This window comes from Trifolium pratense, linkage group LG7 (assembly GCF_020283565.1).
Source record: "Trifolium pratense cultivar HEN17-A07 linkage group LG7, ARS_RC_1.1, whole genome shotgun sequence".
NCBI lineage: Eukaryota > Viridiplantae > Streptophyta > Magnoliopsida > Fabales > Fabaceae > Trifolium > Trifolium pratense.
Genome location: NC_060065.1, coordinates 29,226,541 through 29,240,090, shown reverse-complemented (window position 1 = coordinate 29,240,090; position 13,550 = coordinate 29,226,541). Strand labels below are relative to the sequence as shown.

Sequence of the window (13,550 nt, the reverse complement as noted above, 5' to 3'; positions counted from 1 at the left end):
TGACACTTGTTAACTAAAATGTTTTTTTTTTCTTTTTTTACAACCTGTTAACTAAAACTTTAAGCCATCTTTGTCACAGATAAAAAAAAAAAAATGTTAAACACCGCTCCAATTTTGCATCCTAAAATCACCAGGATTGGAACATGAAAGATACTAAGTTGTATGATATCCAACAAAAGAAACACCACACACCAACCTATGAGAATGGAAATAAGCAACTTGAGGAATCAACTAATCTTCCCATACTCTTCATATAATAGACAGTGAGCTAAAACCATAAAAAAAATTTGGGATTCAGACTGCTATAATCGACAACTCTGCTAAGAGCAGGGATTCTTTTCATTTCTTAAAAGAAATGGAAACTACAATTACTAAAGTTTTGGTGTATAAATTTTCAAATGTCAACAATTCACGAAATACGTGCATTTATATCATTGGTTTATTTTAAAACTATAATAATAGAAAACATCATTTCTCTTTGGAAATGGAGAGAATCCCTACTCCTGGTGCTACAACTTGAAAATGCATTGTATTATTGGCTTTATTGCCAAGCACCATACTCGATGCTTCTCCCTCAACACCACTTATGTGTTGCTGTATTTAATTGCTATAATTTTCCATTTTATTATTTGGTTCAACAAATGCATACATCCTGGGTTAGGATTGTTGCCCAATTTCTATCTTAAAAACCTCAAACATGAATAGAGAAAAGTGAAAAAATAAAAATTGTTAATAAGAGGCATCAACTAACCATGAGAATTTTGGATCAATTTTGATCCAAAATCACCCCTCTTGATTATTTTTTAATTACGTTTTTATTTAAATAAGTGATTTTCACATATTCTTGAGTTCGTTTGAGATTTTCATCTCTGTGATTTATTTGTTGTTTGTTTTGAGTCCCGACTTGGTGCGGTGTTTGTTTTGAGTCCCGTCTTACTAAGGTGTTTGTCCCAAGGTTTTAAATTGCGGTTGCGGTCGTGGATGCGGTTGCGGTTGCAGGTATTGCGATTGCGGCTAATGCGGACACTGCGATGCAATTGCAGCCGTTGCGGCGTGAAATAATTTTTTATCCGCACAAACACAGAAAAAATACTATAATTATTGTAATTCCTTATATATCTTTTACTTATAATTCTATATAAATTTTAATTCATTTTTAAGTCATCGAGACATAAGAAGACAGAAACTCTAAAATGAAAGGACATAATGGAAAAAATAAAGGTGAGATTCTCTGAATTTTTACGAAAAGGAATATTGGATTGAACCGTTGCGGCCGTTGCAGTCAAAACTCCGTTGTGTTGCGGTGAAATGCTGTTGTGTTGCGGTTGCGTTGCGGCATCACGTGTGATTTGAGTTCACACCGCAATTGCGGTCCGATGCGGTTGCAGTGCCTACCGCATCCGCAATATTGCGGCCGCATCAGGTGATGCGGTCCGCAATTTAAAACCTTGGTTTGTCCTGTCTTAGTACGGTGTTTGTTTTGTTCTTTTTTGCAGATTTGTTTCGATCAAGATCCAATACAGATTCAATGACTCTAGCTTCTTCAACGTTGCAGATCCGGGAGCATGACTATTCCGGTCACTTGTATTTCGTCATATCAATTGTAGGCTTAAAGATAAAGCCGTTTTATGCTATTAACTCGGATGCTGCGAGATTGTTCGCAAATTCATCCTTTTTAGTTTTTAGAGATTTTGAATATGTAATAGTGATTTGTTTGTAAAAAAAAAAAAAAACTAACCATGAGAAGGATGATAAAAGAACCAGAGAAGATGAAGAAATACCACTATTAATTAGTCGTATGAATTTTAAGTGTTAAAGTAGAAATAGAAGGATTTCTATTTTTCATTTAACGACAACTTACAGTGGTTAACAAAAGGGAGGTTTATGTTATGTGATACTAATATAGAGGGGTGTTGGTTACATATAGATAGAGTTTAGAGAGGTGAGTGTATTTTTCCCTTTTCTAAAATTTATGTTTGTTTTACTTGTTAACGATGTGAAGGAGATTCTTAAAGTTTGAAGAATTGTATTGCATTAATTTCTATCTAATAATGAAAGTGACAACTACTTTTATTATTTTCAAAATCATATTATTTCTAACTATCATTTTATCTTCTCTTTAAAATTAGAATTGTAGATGGGTCGGACCAACTCAACTAACCCAGCCATATCGACTCGGATCAACCCACATAAATTGGGTAATCAAAACAAGAATGACATGTTGGTCACGAGTAAACTTGTATCTAAACCCAATCCACCCATCTAAAGAAGGAGTAAGTTTAAACCCAATCTACTTCTTCCTCTCTAAACCCAATCCACCCATCCAAACAATATTGATCTCTTTGTTGCGGCATTCACTAATGGAAATTAATAGTTTCTCAGCTAATATTTTGGTGCATTTTTTTAGATACTATTAGACACTAAATGTGAACAAAAGTATAATTTTGGCACGTTATTTTTTTTAGTAGAAAATAAAAATGCTATTGATAAATAATATAAATAGTTCATAATTATTAGATTTAGCAAAATAAACACGAGTCTCAAACAAAGTATAATTTAACAACCTAAAAATTTTATTTTTGTGACAACAACACACACACATATATAAAACAAGTAAAACACTTCAAATCCCCACGGCCCACGGGAAGAGTTTACACATAGAAACAGTTGAGCCACAACAATGCATATATAATACCAAATTCTCATCATTTGTATTAAGGATCCCTTCCATTTATTATAGATGTCTTCCTAACACGGCTCCAAATTCAAGTCAGGGAGTATTTGAGACTCTCTTTGGTGATTCTTGACCAATTTGAATCTCACTTTGAGCACCGCTCCCTCCTGCAACATTTTCCTCAACTATTGTTTAGTTCTTGATATGTTATTTAATCCTGATCTAACATTCAGATTTGTATTAGGTTCCACCATTTTAGTATTTTTCAGATCTGTATTAGGTTCCACCATGTCAGTCTTCATTGCTCATTAATCTACCTAAGTTGTGGTTTCGACAATCATCATTGCTTTTAGAATTAACACATCAGTTTCATTGCCAACAGTTGAATATGCTTTGGAGTTCTGCAAATTTGTTGACTCTACCAATTTATTTTCATTTTTTTTTGCATTGTCAAAATTCAAGTGCAAGTTAATTTCAAAATCACTTAACTCTTCGTAACATGTTCTTTGACTACAATCCCTAAGATTGTAGGCAATCTTCTTTGGTGTTGTCCCTAAAAGTGTATATCATACAATATGAATTTTATGTGTCAAAATATTTGTGACAAAATATTATATAAGTTGGTGTAAAAAATCATGTTTGTATTAGAAACATTTGCACAAACATTCATTACCATTTTGAAACTTGAATCAAATTCTCTACATAATTGTGTGATGCAATTATTCATTTCAATTGTCTGATCAAAACCAGTTGTCGAGATTATTTAAAATTAATTTGGTTAATGTATAATATGAATTTTTTCATCTCAAATTAATGGCCTAAAATATTTACTAGGCCATCTAATTGTAACAACAAATTTGAATCCTTTGAAATTAGAGTGAAAATACAACAAAATTCATTGGTGTTGTTACTAAGAAACATCATCTTAGTTATGAGTTCCCCATATAGTATTTGCCTACAACAATAAACAACATTGAATGTGTATGCCAATAATTTTCTCAAGAGCTCTACACTACAACATATACTAGCAGCTTCAACTTTTTAGTTGATTTCCATAGGATGCATGGTTCTTAAAAACAGGGAGGTCCATATCCATTTTGTAGACAATTCTCTAAGAATACTTTTCATTGATATAATATTAGACCCCAAGTGACACCTCCATTTTTTTATGTATCTATCACAAGACATAATGTTCAAATTATAAATATCATGTGAATAAATAAATCTTAAACACACAAATGTAATCTAGTATTTGCTGCACTTATCATAAAAACAACAATGAATACGTACCAATTTGCAATTTGGCTCCTAATATAATTCTAAACAGTTAATTATATTTGATTTACGAAATCTTTTTCATGAGCATGTAAACACTTCCAATGAACTACAAAATCATATGAAAAATAAAATTCAACTATGTCAATGGTTATCGTCATAAAAAAAAAGATGTTGGGGTGATAAGTTTCAATATATATAGTCAGATTTTTGCTGACAATATCAAAATTATTTCAAGTTGAGTTCGCAAATGTATAATCTGAGCCTGAAATCAAAACTATTTGAAATCAGACTCAGATTATACATTTGCGAACTCAATTTGAAATAGTTTTGATATTCGCAGCAAAAATCTGATTATATTGAAACTTATTCCTAATTCTTTTATTCTTTTATAACCATAACCCATTGACATGGCTGAATTTTGTTTTTCATATGATTTTGTAGTTCATTGGAAATGCTTAAGGGCTCATGAAAAAGATTTCGTAATCAAACGTTTCAAAATCATATTGTGAGCCAAATTGCAAACTGATATGTATTCATTGATGTTTTTATGATCAGTGCAACAAATACTTGATTTTATTTTTGTGTTTTTAAGATTAATTTGTTTATTCACATGATATTTATAATTTTGACACTAAGTCTTGTGAAAGATACTTAAAAAATGGTGTCACTTGGGGGCCAATATTATATTAATGAAAAGTATTCTTGGAGAGTTGTCTACAAAATGGATACCTCCCGCTTTCTAAGAATCATCCTATAACAATCAACTCAAAAGTTGAAGCTGCTAGAATGTTGTTGTATGTGGAGCTTTTGAGAAAATTATAGGCGTGCACACACTGGCATCAATGTTGTTTATAGTTGCGGGTAAGTACTATACGGGGAACTCATTAAGTAAGATGGTGTTTCTTAGTAACTACACCAATGAATTTTGCTATATTTTAACTCTAATTTGAAAGGATTTCAAATTTGTTGTAACAACCGCATGCAGTAGTAAAAGTTTCGACCATTAATTTGAGATAAAATAGTTAATATTATACATTAACCATCAATTTTAAATAATCTTTACCACTGACTTTGATCAGACAATCAAAATTAATAACTGCATCACATAGTCATGAGGAGAATCTGATTCCCAATTCAAAATGGTAATGAATGTTTGTGGAAATGTTTCTTATACAAACATGATATTTTACACTAGCATATATAATATTTTAAGATAAAATTGATATTGTATGATCCAAACTTTTCAGGCACAACACCAAAGAAGATTGCCTACAATCTTAGGGATTGTAGTCAAAGTACATGTTACGAAGATTTAATTGATTCTGAAATTGACTTGCAAGTGAGTTTTGACAATGCAAGAGAAAATGATAATAAATTGGTAGACTCAACAAACTTGTAGAACTCAAAAGCATATTCAACTGCTGGCAACAAAATTGTTGTATTAGATCTAAAAGCAATGACAGTCGCTCATAACACAACTTCGGTAAATCAAAGAGCAATGAAGACTGAAATGGTGGAACCAAGGTTTTAAATTGCGGACCGCATCACCTGATGCGGCCGCAATATTGCGGATGCGGTAGGCACTGCAACCGCATCGGACCGCAATTGCGGTGTGAACTCAAATCACACGTGATGCCGCAACGCAACCGCAACACAACAGCATTTCACCGCAACACAACGGAGTTTTGACTGCAACGGCCGCAACGGTTCAATCCAATATTCCTTTTCGTAAAAATTCAGAGAATCTCACCTTTATTTTTTCCATTATGTCCTTTCATTTTAGAGTTTCTGTCTTCTTATGTCTCGATGACTTAAAAATGAATTAAAATTTATATAGAATTATAAGTAAAAGATATATAAGGAATTACAATAATTATAGTATTTTTTCTGTGTTTGTGCGGATAAAAAATTATTTCACGCCGCAACGGCTGCAATTGCATCGCAGTGTCCGCATTAGCCGCAATCGCAATACCTGCAACCGCAACCGCATCCACGACCGCAACCGCAATTTAAAACCTTGGGTGGAACGTAACAGAAATAGACTGAAATTGTGGAACCTAATAAAGATATAATGAATACAAAAATGGTGGGTCCTAATACAATCTGAATGTTGGATCAGGATCAAGTAACATACCAAGTGGATACTCAACAACAGGTGAGGAAAATATTGACAACAGGTGAGGAAAATATTGGGAGGGGGAGGGGCGGTTGGGGAGCATTGCTCAAAGTGAGATTTAGATTGGTTAGGAAATTACCAAAGAGAGTCCCAATACTTTCTGACTTGAATTTGGAGCCACATCAAGGAAGACATCTAGAATAAATGGAAGTGATCCTTATTACAAAAATGGTGAATGTGAGTCTAGAATTTAGTATTATTTGGAGCCACGTCAATGTGTTTTTCCCGTTCCTTTTATAGAGATTTGAAGTGTCTTACTTGTTATGTTGTTGTTACAAAAATAAATTTCTTAGGTTGTTAAATTATACTTTGTTCAAGACTAGTATTTATTTTGCCGAATCGAATAATTATGAACTATTTATATTATATATCAGTAACATTTTTATTTTCTACTAAAAAAAACCGCGCCAAAATCATACTATGTTCACATTTAGTGTCCAATGGTGCATAAAAAAAACGCGGCAAAAACTTAGCTGAGAAATTACTAATTTCCATAGGTGAATGCTGCAACAAAGAGATCAATATGGTTTGATCGATGCAGCAACGACACAATTTGCTGCCTTTACATTATTTGTGCAACACAAACCTAGAAAATACAACTATTACAACAAGAACAAGCAAGCAAGCCTTATTGTAATAACCTCATTATATACTTGAAAATAAATCAGATTGATTCATGATACAATAATGAGATCAACCAAATTTCAGCACACAAACAAATCAAATTACAAGCTTATATACGGTCATTAAAATCAAAGTAACAGAAAATTGAAACCAAAATCTATGTACCTTTGTTAAAATTGAAGTCTACCAGCTTGCTTTGATGCTTCCTCAAATTTAATTAAATCCATAGTATGAATTTTACCTATGAAAGAGAAGTACAAATATATAAGTGGACATGAAATTCAAAATTGATGATGATGATGATGATGAGAATACATAGTGTTGGATGGTGCTTACTGATTACCGTTAGGTCTGGTGGCTGGTCTATCATGCAGAAACTTTGTAGCGGTGAAATTGCTGGAACATGGAAGAGCTGCAAGGAAGAGATGTGAGAACTACCACGTACGGTGCAAACACTTGGGTTAGAGAGGAGTAAAGGCAACTTTAGTGTGGGAGGAATAAATAGAGGCTTAGTGGATAACAAAAATTCAATTGAACCGATCATCCAAAATCAATTTAAATCGAAAAAAAAAATTGATTTTTACGGTTTGAATTCAAAACCGAACCGAACCAATCAAATCAAATCGAACCAAATAAAAATTGAACCAATATATTGTATAAAAAATAATACTCCCTCTGATCTTATATATAAGAAATATTTTATTTTTTAAGTTCATTGTAAAATTTATGTATTTAGACTATATTATTATCTGGATACATCAATTCTACAATGAATCTAAAAAGTCAAATATTTCTTATATATATGACCGGAGGGAGTAGTAGGGAATACAAAGCGCTGCAAATCGGTTAAAGTATCCGAATCAAACCAATTAGTTTGGTTCGATTTCATTTTTGAAAAATACTAAAAATTGAACCAAACCACACCAATCAATAATTCATTGATTCGGACATTGAATTCACCAAAAACCGATTCAAGCCGATCCAATTACACCCTTAGGAATAACACCGTAGAACCATGATTATTTGAATTTTATTTAATAAAGATTAAAATTAAAATAATGAGGTAGATATTGATAAGAATAAAGTGTTGACTCATTGACTGTTGTTTGCCACCTCAGCTTTTTTAAAAATGTCATCAGAGACCAAATGACCAAAAGTAAACAATTTTGACTTTGTCTAAAGTCGCAAAGCATAGAAAACTTAAGAGGGATTAAAACCAAATGTGGCTATATTTTTCAAGACTAAACATAGTTTAAAACCAAGTGTAAGTAAATAACGTTATATTTTAATATTTTCCAAAAAATTATTGTCTTTCAGACATCTCATTTGTTTCAAAAACTTAAAATACTAACCATCAGATTTGGCTAATTTACGCAGTTTATTTGATTCTTTTGACAGACATGGGTTTGACGTAAAAAAATTAATAAAGGACAAAATCGTTACTTGGAATAAAGTTAAATGACTAAAGATATAATTTGTCTAAATTTTACTAATCAAAACAAGATTATTGAAAATATAAAACATAATCCAATCACAAATTAGGCTTAAATTACAATGATGTATTATGGAGATCTGCCAAAACAGAATCTACAAAAACATAACAATTAACAATGCCAAAAAGACTAATTAAGAAGAAATATTATTCCAATAATCAAACTCTTATTTTCTTGCAACACTTAATCCTTGATCATCAATATGCTTTATCTTCATATATGAAGAAAAAGAGGCCAGAAGGACTACCATCAGGTAACAATACCAACCTAACAATCGGTTCGGCGCCTTCATAAGGTGTTAGAGAACCTGTACTACCATTTATATCTGATTTGATGTAGCCAGGACAAATAGCATTGATGCAAATTGATGTATACTTTGATAACTCCGTTATTACACACTAAAAGTGACATAATTCAAGAAATTTTAGAGGATGATTGGATGGTGTTTAAGGCATTAAATAAGAGGAAATTGCATGAATATAAGAGAGACTTGTCCTAAATGAAGGAGTATGTTTGATGTTTGAGGACTTAGTTTTGAGTGGCATGTATGCTATATTCATGTGGGTCTCTATAAAGGATATTATTTTGTTCATATTACTTGTTGGTTCCTGCGTGAAACATGAGAAAGCAAGAGTGGCACGCAGCTGCTTGTTTCTTTTCCATGTTTTGCTTCTGCCACTTGCGTATAATGCGTGAAATGTGAGGTATGAAGCGCAACATGCAGCAGGCTGCTTGTGCCCTGCATAGAACATGTGCCTAAGGTTTTAAATTGCGAACCGCATCACCTGTTGCATCCGCAACATGTGTCTAAGGTTTTAAATTACGAACCGCATCACCTGTTGCGGCCGCAATATTGCGGATGCGGTCGGCACCGCAACCGCATCGGACCGCAATTGCGGTGTGAACTTAAATCACATATAAAGCCGCAACGAAATCGCAATGCAACGGCGTTTTTCCGCAACGCAACGACGTTTTGACCGCAACACAACGGGTAGAAAATTAAAATCTAGATGAACATTTGAAGAAAAGAAGAAGATGAAACACATTGAACCATTGCAGCCTGCCTACTATATAAGCATGTTTTATCCCATTTTAGAGGGTTACGAAATTTTGGGAGCTAAATTGGTTCTTTGGAGCCGAGTTCCAGAGAAGGTGGATCCAAGCAAAGAATCAAGTGTGGAAACACATCGAATTCCTCTTGTCATAAAGCTTTTTCCCTGCATACATCACTGCTTATGTAATATGTTGTCTTATTTAGTTTGTGTTGTTTTAGATTTGCATCATTGCGAACGTGTGTATGAATACGAGTTCACTTATACTTTTTTTTATTAACCCTCTTTGGTTCTTAGATAAAAGACGTCCCGTAAATCCAGAGTTCGGTTGCAAGGTTAGAAAAATCTAATCAAGAATTATTTTCAGTAGAAAACGAACTCGAGTTCATCCGAATAATCTGACCTAGGAGGAGTTCACTTATACTTTATCGTAAGTAAAATTGATTTTAGAGATGCAGAATTAATTTTTGTATATATATAAAAAAGAAATGTAGAACTAATTTTTACATATTTAGTTTCTTAAATTGATTTTGCATCTAAATTAATTATTGAAGCTAAAACTTATAGCTTTCAATTCTATAATTGATTTTTATATTCAAATTTATTGTTCAAGTCACTTCTAATTTATACATTTGGTCCTTTATATTTATTTTCGGTTTCAATTTGGTCCCTTAAGTTTAGAAAGTTTCAAATTGGTCATTTTAGTCAAATTTTTGTTTAAATTGTCTACCTGGCTAATAGATTTGCATACGCGGATAACTTTAGGAGTGTACTATGTGAAAGTTTTAGAAAAAATTAACTAAAAATTTAATAAAAAGTTAGAATAAATTAACTCAAAATTTAACAAAAAGAATGAACTTACGTTGTGACTTCAATAACATAAGGGACCAATAATCTGAAACTTTTCAAACGTAAGAGACGAAATTGAAACTTAAAATAAACATAAATAACTAAATATGCAATTAAGCATAAATGTATCTATTAAGAATCATGAATCATGATATCAGAGAAGGATAGAAACACTTCACAAGTTTGTATTGAAATAGGAATGATACAAATGAAAGTGTGAGTGTAAAAATGAGTTCACCTTGTACCTTATTTATATACTAACTAACTAATTAGACTAATTATTTATATTTCACCGGTCTCCCACAAGCTATGGTGGTGGTGTTCACAACACTTCCAGTTTAGGATGAACATTACAGAAAATACAAACAAAGTAAAAAAATAATTAAAGAGGAATATCCAAATTGGTTGTAGTTGAGGTGCACGACTCATAAACGTCTTTGACCAACCATTGATCCTTGATCAAAATGGTTTCTCTTCTTTTCTAACGAAAAAGAGACCAGAAGGACTACCATCAGGTAACAATGTCAACCTCACGATCGATTCAGCGCCTTCATCAGGTGTTAAATAACCTATATTGTAGTTTAGATCCGTTTTCACAAAACCAGGACAAACCGCATTGATGCATATTAATGGATACTTTCTAGCCACAACCCTTGTGTAGGCATTTAGAGCAATTTTTGAGATATTGTATGTAGACGTTTCACTAATAGGCCAACCTTTGTTTTCTAATGAACCCTCTTTAAAATCCTTTAGATATTGATTCAAAACTTCATCAATTTTCTCCTCTGTAAGGTTTTCAACATCACTCAGTACTGCTTAGGCCATCCATCTGGAATTCCCTACAAACAAAATTGCATGAAAATAAGTATTATCTCACATTGCCTAATAGACCGCGAAGAGTAATAGCGTATACTTTAAATCCAATTCATGAGTTTTAAGAAGATGTTCAGAGTTCAAACCCACTCGGATGGTGACTGGTATCAACGAAAGAGTTTTCATTAGTTAAGTTTTCAAATAAGCTAGCAAAGAAACTAGCAAAAGTTATTAAGTGTTACATACCTCCAACTTTCCCATGGATGAAGAAACATTGACAACTTTTGGGGAGCTTGAAAGCTGGAGAAGGGGAATAAGTGCTTTGGTTAATTCCTTTGCTCCAAAGTAGTTTGTTTTAATACCTGCTTCAGTTTGTTCATCATTTTGAGAAATTAGTTTCCTCCAATCAATCTGGCCACCATTTGCCTACAACCAAAAAAAAAAAACTTTATTTCTTATGAATGAAGACACAAATGTCAGTGCATGAGTAATAAATTTGACTCATGTTAACAATCTGTTTCTTCTTAAAAGGGGGAAACAATTTTTAGTTTTCTTTTATTGTTTGCGTTGAGTATGGCTCATATGCAGTGTGAAGCGGGCAGGGATGAACGAGCAAAGTGAGCGAGACTGTTGTGAGGGGGTGATTGGGGTTGGAGGGCGATGGTAGGGTTGTCAATTTTGATCTGTAAATGGCGATTCTTGTGAGGATTGCCTCGTTTGGGGATCCGAAGGCAGAGAATTTTTCTCCGCAGGAATGAGGATGGGTAAGAAAGTCCTCCCGAGGAAGGTTAAGGGATGGGAACGAGATTTTATCCCCCACCCCGCAGATGTCCCACATCAAAAACCATGGTGTCCCGGTCCAAATTGCAATCACAGACCTTTTTTAATCACTCTCAAAATAAAGCCATCTTTGCTTGGACTACAAATACAATCAAACAAAACTTCAATTAAAATGTATTCATATATATAATTATTTTGAACTAAATGGACCATGCTTAAGTAATTAATCTTATTAAAGTAAAACTGCCTCAGCTTTTGGGGAAAAAAAATCATACCACTGTATTGGCAGCAGCCAGAGCCTCACCGTGGTCCACTTGTGCTGCAAAAATTCCAGCATTGTTTACCTAAAAAGAGTTTTGAGTTTCATATATTTGTAGTCATTCAAGATGAACCAGATAATATCCTATAACAATCCCATGTCTTGTTGTGATGTAACTATAATATCTATCTATGATTTATTAATTAACTGTCGATATTATTCATTTTACACTCTAAACTGAACCACTCACTTCGGAGGAGATGGATCCAAAAGTCAAACATGCCAAAACTATTTTAAGTCTTTAGTTCTCTCAAAATTGAAATTAAACATGCATTCAATTTAGTGTCTAAATTGATCTTTCTTACCAAGATATCTAGTTTTCCAAATTGGTTCTGAATAAAATCTGCAAATGATCTTATACTAACAAGATCTGTGACATCAAGTTGATGAAAAACCACAAGACCAGGCAAAGAAAGCTGTTTCAATTTCTCAATAGCTTCAAGACCTTTGTTTTCATCTCTTGCAGTAAGAACAACAGTGATCCCTTTAGAAGCCAATTGTTTGCATACTGCAAATCCTATTCCTTTGTTTGCTCCTGTCACAACTGCATACCTATGTAGAAAACCATCACAAGACATACATATGTGTACTTGATTAATGGATAGAGATCGCGGCGATCATTAAGGTGAATAAGTGCATGGTTTACAAAAATGTTCAAAACCATGACGAAAATGTCATATTACCTTTAAGTAAAAGTTCATGAATATTTTTAAGACCTAGATAATCAAAATTTGATGTGATCGACTAAAGTAAAAGAAAACGAACATATGTTTAATTTAGAGCACTGATATTCATTTCTCTTGTATTTTTACCAAACAACATCGATTCTGTCACTATCTCAATCATGATAGTGAATAACACTGAACTTTTTACATAAGGAGAACGACTTCGATTGCTTTTAGAATTTCAAACAATTTTCAAGCATTAGTTCGTCACAGAAGATATGCGACACTTCTCCACTAAAAGCCAATTCAACAAGGAAGTGCATTTTTTTCTTGTAATAAAAAAAAGAAAAAGACATCCACATTATGAAAGATGAAGAAACAATCACCTCTTTGTTGCCTCTGCCATTGGTTTTTAATTATTGGGGAGGGTGAAGAAATGATATAGATGATAATATGAAGTTTAATATTAAGACTTGATGAAAGGATTGAATTCCACTCTTTGGCTTTTATAGATAACTTGCTATTGAACATATTGCATTGATTTATTGTTATTTTCTCCAAATGGTTGGACTTTTGAATGGTGGATGGCCGGAACCCTATAAAATCGACTTTAAAGTTGAGGATTGTCCTCACTTTACAAACATATATTCAAATCATTGCAACCGATATGAAACTTCTTAACATAAAGTGACATGCATATGGAAAGAAATAGTTAGGAAGGGAGCTTGTTATATAGGATTAAAGCACCTGGACAAATAAAATAACATCCTAACGTAATCATATGTATCAAATAATCTTACATTGATTTAAATATTATGGAAGATATT

The 13,550-nt window shown here is 32.9% G+C and overlaps 1 pseudogene; it reads right to left on the bottom strand.

The window, feature by feature from the left end:
- Window positions 1-10,280: 10,280 nt before the first annotated feature.
- On the bottom strand, window positions 10,281-13,503 carry LOC123894375 (annotated as a pseudogene).
- Between the last annotated feature and the right edge of the window lie 47 nt (window positions 13,504-13,550).